Raw genomic sequence first — 7160 nt, 5'->3', positions numbered from 1 at the left:
CTGGCGGTTTGAAACACTACACTGAAAAACCAGAAGGGAAAAAACTCCAACACTATGACTTGGAGATGAAGGACTTGAAGGCTGATACTCCATAGGTTTTGCCCAATAATGAAAGAATATAGAGAACAGAGGCGCTCAGGAGCGGCAGCGGCCTGTGCAGTTTGGTCTGACGTTCCAGGGAACGAGCTTGTTCTCTCCACAACACTGCAGAGAAAAGAGAAAAGAGAAAAGAGAGGAGAGAGCAGGAGCAGCAGCGGGAGCAGCAGCAGGAGCAGCTCCCGCGGGGCTCCCTCAGCCCCGGCTCGGGCCGTGCCGGGCCGCAGCGGCGGGCGGGGCCGGCAGAGCCGCCATCCGCAGGGCGCAGGCGCGGGCCGGAGCCGGGCCCGGCAGCGGCGCAGGCGCGGCGGTGGCCGCGGGATCCCAGCAGGCTCGGGGCGGCGGGCGCGGTGCGGGCCCAGCATGTCGGAGAAGAAGCAGCCGGTGGACCTGGGGCTCCTCGAGGAGGACGACGAGTTTGAGGAGTTCCCGGCTGAAGGTGCCGGGCGGGGGCGGAACGGGACGGGACGCCAGGACGCGGCAGGCCGCGGCCTGCAGGCGGGACCGCTGCGGCCTGGGCCGGCCGGGGCGAGCAGGACAGGACGCGGCAGGCGGGAGCGGCGGTGGGGCCGGGGGGCCGGCGGTGGGACCGGGGCGCCATGTGTGCCGGCCCTGCCCGCGGGTCCCCGCGGCTGCTCCGTGGGGCAGCGCCGTGCTGCCGCTCCGCAGGGCCCGACTGAGCCCCGCGGGAGCTTCCCCGGTGCCCCGCGGGTCCCTGCGCAGCCCCGCCCGGGCAGGGGCTGCAGCGCCGGCAGAGCCGCGATCGAGCGCGGTCGCGGTGCCCGTGCCCGGCTCTGTGGCGGTGTCGCGGCGCTGGACACGTCGCGCTGCGAGTGCTGTGTCACTGTGCGAGAGGGCTGGGAACAAGTGCGGGAGAAGTTTACTGCTTTTTGACACTGGAGATGGGAATCGCAAGGCAGAGGAGGGACGAGGGCTGGAAACTGAGCGTAAGATGGAAAAATATGTGAAAATGAAACTGCTCTCTGTAGTTACTTTTAGTTTCTTTACCTATTGATGCACGGGTATGTATATGCTGGTTTGCTTTTAATAGGTACAGATATACTTAATAAGGAAGTTAAATTCAATGAAACAGCTCAGTGTCCTAGCGATAGTCTTGGAAACATCCCTATTAGGGCATGTTTACTTTTTATGTCCTTAATTCTATCTTGAGTTGTGGATCCTGAGAAATTATATATATTACGATGAATGTAACATCAGGATTTTTTTTCTCTATTGTCTTTATTGCATGTGGTTTTTCTATGGTATTACAAGCTTTAGGTGTTCTGAGCCCTTTAATTCTGCTAAAATTAATGTTTTTGCAGGTACTGATAAAGTTCATTACACAGTTAGGATATTAGCTAAAATAAACTTAAAAGACCATATTTTCTTTTTCCTAAGTGTTTCCTAAAAAGAAAAAAGAGTTCATCTTATTTAATGTAAATTAAGTATTCACAGTAGGGGAAGTCTCTGGAGCTTCTGGACCTTGGATTGGGCAGAGCCCTGACTTGCTGTTACAGAAGGTGAAATTAGTTTTGCTTGACTCTGGCTGTAATGCTAAAGCAAAGTACTGTGAAGGCTTTCTGGGTGGAACTGAGACTTGTCAAAAAGTGACCATCATCAGGCTTCTAGATGTTCTTTCTTGCAGAAAATAAGAATGTCTAAAAAGGTCCATTTGAATCCTTAAGTGAGGTCATAGTTTTGAGATGTTGAGTGTTCAGACCACTTTGTCTGTTATCTTCAGTGTTTAGGAAAGAATTGTGATAACTGGGCTCAAACCCATTCCAAATTGTTGTTCTTTCAAATTAAAACACCACTTTCTAGGAACAGAAGAACTTTGTGTTCTATTACCCAGTTTTTATTCAAAGGAAATTAGATAACGCAAATCTGTGTTAAAGGATGAAAACACGGACTTTTGGGGTTTATTTCAGCCTAAAAATTTACTTAAACAATTTATGAAATCAAGTTATGTATCAAAACCAGACGTGCCCAATTTTTATAAGATACTTTGAAGTATAGCGTAAGTATACTATAGTAGATGAAAATACATGTAAATGAGCCACTTAAGAATCTTTTGTACAGTGCATTTCAGAATATAAAAATGTGAAGTGATAGAGCATGGCATAAAGAACCCTAAAATCCTAAAAACTGGTTTTTGTTTCCCAAGTACAAAATAAAACAATCAGTGATCAGCATATACATTTTTAAGGAGTTCAGCCATGACAAGTTTATAGTTTTGGTGTATATTAGTAGTACTTAATGGTAGTAGACTCTTAAGTGATCTTAATACTTTCAATCCCAGATCGTGCTCTACCTTTTTTACTTTCGTTTAGTCACAGGCATATAATGTAGCAGGGAGTAATAATTGTATGATAAAATTCGGGGGTAATACTCTCAATATACAGAGAGATACAATCTACAATATATGCAGATGCTGCAGAATCTTGTCCTGCGGGGATGAGAATGTAATTTAGGCTTTACTTTCACTCTCCACCTCAGCAAGGAAGATGAGTTGGGCCTTTCTGACTCCTCTTTACTCAGTGTGATTTAGAGCATCTTTTTGCAGTCTGCCCTGCTGATCTTCTGTGACTGAAGCTGCTGTTTGTTGTGCTGGATATGAGTTACTGGGAGATTGTTTTTTCAACTTTGTAGTTCTGTCTGAGCTACTTATATGTTTGTAGATAGAAAAGTTTGACTTTGTGTTAATTTTAAGTTGTTTGAGCTTTGTTTTTTCTCTCTTCAAAATCAGTTAATCAGTAAAGTTGTTTCTTTTTTGAAAAAAAAAAACCAGTGGAATATAAATTGGCAAGGGCACAGCTTATTGGAGGTGGTTGTAAAGGATAAGCCCTTCCCTTTGAGCAACTAGCAATACAAGTAAATCCAAATAATGCATTTTTTTATACAACATTTTTTCTTCACCTTTTCTTCCCAATTTTTTTCTTTTGCTCTCACAGCACAATTTCTATGCTCCTTCATCTTTTCCCATTATATAATTTATTTGAGTAGGGAAATTTAATTGTAATGCCTTCCACACGTGTGTCTTTAATCAGTGACAAATGGATTTTCCTGTCCTGGTGAATCTCAAATATTAATTTTGTTGCCTGTCAGTGTTAGAAAAAGGAGGAGAAAATGCAAAGACCAGGCTTCATTCTTAGAAAGTTAGCTGTTCACAGTGAGTTAGTTTTTGATGTTTTACCCACTGACTTTCTCCCCTGCTTCCCCCATACCTCCATCAGTGTTTAATGTTACTTTAGGCCTTAGTCCTCAGAGTTTTCTGTGCATGGGCAGCACATGGCTTACTAGAATGAAAGGGGAACAACAGTGTTATCTCTTTAAATACAATAATAGACTTTCAGAAATAAAAAGTTGCAAGTGTCAAAATTAGGGGGCTTCTTTTTTTTAACATTTGAAAAACTGTGTCATTCAGTAGGAATAAACTGAGAAACTAAAAAAAAAACAAGTAAGCCAACTTCTGTTTTCATAGTGAATCTGAGCCTTGAATTTTCATTATTTCTCTGAACTATTTTATTTTTTTTCTAATAATGAAGCATTAAGTGTGTGATGAGTAATTTGTCAAGGGTGATGTGCCAGATTACTTTATTACAGGAAAAATATAAATAAAGTTAGTAAATGGACATAAAGTGTTTCCCTACAAAGGCAAGACAGCTTCTGCTGTCTTGGGAACCCAGAAATAGCTGATTAGAGGTATCAAGTGCTGTTTGCAGATGCTTAACTCAATTTGCCTTTGCTTCTGCATCACAGATAGTTTTTTGTCATTTGCCCATAGACTGACTGCATCTGATTTGAGGGAACAGAGATTGTGTCTGTGTTTTGGTGAAAGGATCTGATACATATTTACTTTTTTAATCTGAAAAAGATGTTTAAATACAAATCTGGAAGGATGATGCTACAGTTTATCCATAAGTATGCAAACTATCTCTTAGGAATGTTTAATCTTTCAAGCCATGATGTGTGTGTAATGATTTTTTTTCACCAAGTTTCATTTTTGTTGTAATTACAGAAATTTTGAGATGTATTTTAGATCGGACTCATAAACACTTGAATGTGATCCAGATTTCTGTGTTAAATTTACCAGAAATCTGCCTTTCCCTGTGGCTGAGCTAACTGGTCAGTAAGACATGGTACCAAAGCAGTGCAGCATACAGTATTTAGACCTGCTTTTCTGTCTTTAGATTGGACTGGTTTAGATGAAGATGAAGATGCACATGTCTGGGAAGACAACTGGGATGATGACAATGTAGAAGATGATTTTTCCAATCAGTTAAGGTAATTTTATTTAAACTTTCTGTTCTAGAAGATGGGTAAAATACTTTAAATTGAGTTGATTAGTTAATATCTGAAAGTTTGAAATCTGCTTACTTTAAAAAAATAAAGATCTTAAAAGGAAGTAAATGAGAGCTCTACTTTTTGCTTTTCTATTTAAAGTCTTTTAGAACCAGACTTAGGGATTACAAGACTCTGAAGTACTGATCAGCATTTCATCTTTTAATAATTCTACTGAAAATGCCTTAGGGCATTGTGGTGACAGAATTTTCTCTGTTATGGAAACAATGCAAAGATCACGGAAAGTTGAGATATAGTTGACACTTTGTCAATTTAACATGAATGGATCCTTTTCTAATGACTTTTCTATGTGTGTGTGTGAAAATTCTGCATTGTACTGCCAAGATTAATGGCAAGGCATCCAAGATTATCTCTTTGTGCTATGTGGTGTGCAAAGTATATTACAGTTTTTATGTCTGTACTTTAAAACAACACTGCTGTTCTTTGTCCAAATAGGTAAATTTTCTGGAGATTAGTGATCTGTGTTAACGTGCAGGTTCTTTCCTATGTGGTGAACATACGGTTTATGAGCAACAACAGCAAAGTAATTGTTAATTACATGCTTTAAAAAAGTGATAGCAATTTGTGTACCTCTAAACCAGTTGCTTAATCCTCTTTGTCACTTGTAGTTTCAGTAATCCTTTACTGACGCATAATTATAACTTAAATTGTTTCAAGCATTCAGAACAAAGCCAGATTTTATAATTAATCCCTCAGTGTGTTGCATGAGGAGCAAACTGTCTGTAATACAGCCTGCTTAAACAGTTCCTGGGTTGATCTCCCTTGTACTCAGGGAAAGCAATTATTTTTGTGTCTTCTGCATAAAAAATTGTTAGCATAGTTATTTCATATATGGTTCAAAGGCAGTTAAATGGTAATATCAGTAAACATGTAATAAACAGACTTTTAAGAAATAGTACAATTCTTGATAGACACATTTGATCTAGACAAACTTTGTGTAACTGGCCTTAGTTGCAGCCTGCAGTATTGGTGACCGTATAGTGGTTTGCAGTGTTGCCTGGTTGTAGCGTGTTTCTTCCATCTCTAGAAAGCAAATGCTGCAGTCCTCCACTTTTAAAGTCCTACTACTAAATGTGCAAACTAACCCAAAATATTTTTAGAGATTTGTACTTCTGTATCTAGATACACATGTGCTAGAATAAAAGGGGATAAAACAGGATGCATCCTGGCTGGTGTGTTCAGAGGCAGGTGAGAAGCAAAGTGGTGGCAGGGCAGGAGTGATAACAGTTGTAGTTCCCAACAACAGTTGCTGTCCTGGCCACAACTAAGGATAACAAAGCAGCCCCTCAGGATTGTTCACTGCAAGGTGTATTGCACCAAGACATAAATAAAAATTCCAGACTGCATTATTCTAAAAGAAAAAAAAAAAAAGCTTATAATTGTTTTGGAAGCACGTGCAGTTAAGTCATATAGAATAGTGAGCTTGCATGAGTTAAGGAAATATTGAGAATAATGTATAAGATTCTTGAGAATATTTATAAGATAATATTTTGGTTATTCTAATGAATTTGGAGATGTTGCAGGTGCATAGATGCTACTTCGTGCCATATGGTGGGTCAGAGGGCAATAACTGTGATTAAAACAAATATTTGAATTTTTCACTGAGAAGTCACTTATAGTGATTTAAGATAAAAAAGTGGAGTTTAAGAATTACAAAGTAAGGATAAAGTAATTGGTATGAATAAAAAAGCAGTACAACATTGCTATTTAAAATGATTGTATTTTGGGTAGTATATTTAATTTTTAAAAAAACCACACATGTAACAGTATTATGTATGTGTTTCAATATATCTGTCTCTCTTCTATACAGAGCTGAATTAGAAAAACATGGATACAAGATGGAAACGTCATAGCTTTTGCAGAATATGGAGTGGTTTAACACTGAACTGTGGATAGACTTTATTGAGAAAAGAAGAAAAGATGGAAAATTAGAAGACACACTTAGTTCATTATCTGCTTGGATTTATTATTGTTTTGTATAAAAAATAAAGTTTTTAATCTTAGCCTGGTCATACATTTAGCCTCTACTCACCTGGTACGTTGTATTTTGGTTCTGAATTGTCTTGTGTGGCGGAATCCACGGACCTGCCTGGAATGCCACTAATGGTCTGGCAGTGGCTGATGCTCTTGCACTGGCTGCTGCCTGGGGGGCTAAACGTGTGTAACCAGAATGAAGACTAATTAATGTTGTTGTCACAGGAAATAAAATACTTATGTACTCCAATTAAAATGCAGCAGAGATTGAAAGCAGTATTAGGGAGTGATAAAGCTTGTTTTGCCTCAGCATTTTATTTCATAATGACTTGGGGTTTTTTTTTTAGTCATTTCATATGAGTGCTGGTTTAATAAAACAGAGTTCAAAGTGTCTTGCAACAGCAGAAATCCAAACTCTCCAATCTAGTCCTGTAATTTCTCAGGACTGTTAAAGATGAGACTTCTCTGGAGGTGAAAGTTCTGTTCTTGCACTTATTTGAGCCTAGGAATCTCTGCTGAAATTGCCTCCAATTTGCCAGTTACAGCAGTTCATCTGTATCACGCAAACATGCCTGCAGAGAACAGAAATCAAACTTCCAGCTTATTTCATGGAGGCCAACACAGATTTGCCAGAAAGATATCGCAGTAGTGACTGGATTCAATTACTCTCTGAACTAGAAAACAGAAAGTGGAAATTACCACACCTATTACCACTTCCATGAAACCTC

The 7160-nt window shown here is 40.0% G+C and overlaps 1 non-coding gene across 1 annotated transcript; it reads left to right on the top strand.

The window, feature by feature from the left end:
* The first annotated feature begins 387 nt into the window (after positions 1 to 387).
* LOC118701684 (SEM1 26S proteasome subunit) lies at positions 388 to 6461 on the top strand. Its single transcript, XR_008508551.1, has 3 exons — positions 388 to 535; positions 4287 to 4380; positions 6269 to 6461. It is a non-coding gene; the product is annotated as an SEM1 26S proteasome subunit (transcript).
* Positions 6462 to 7160: the final 699 nt, after the last annotated feature.

The sequence above is a fragment of the Molothrus ater genome, chromosome 1 (genome assembly GCF_012460135.2).
Source record: "Molothrus ater isolate BHLD 08-10-18 breed brown headed cowbird chromosome 1, BPBGC_Mater_1.1, whole genome shotgun sequence".
NCBI lineage: Eukaryota > Metazoa > Chordata > Aves > Passeriformes > Icteridae > Molothrus > Molothrus ater.
Note: the sequence above shows the minus strand (reverse complement) of the source record. Positions and strands in the feature narration are given on the sequence as shown.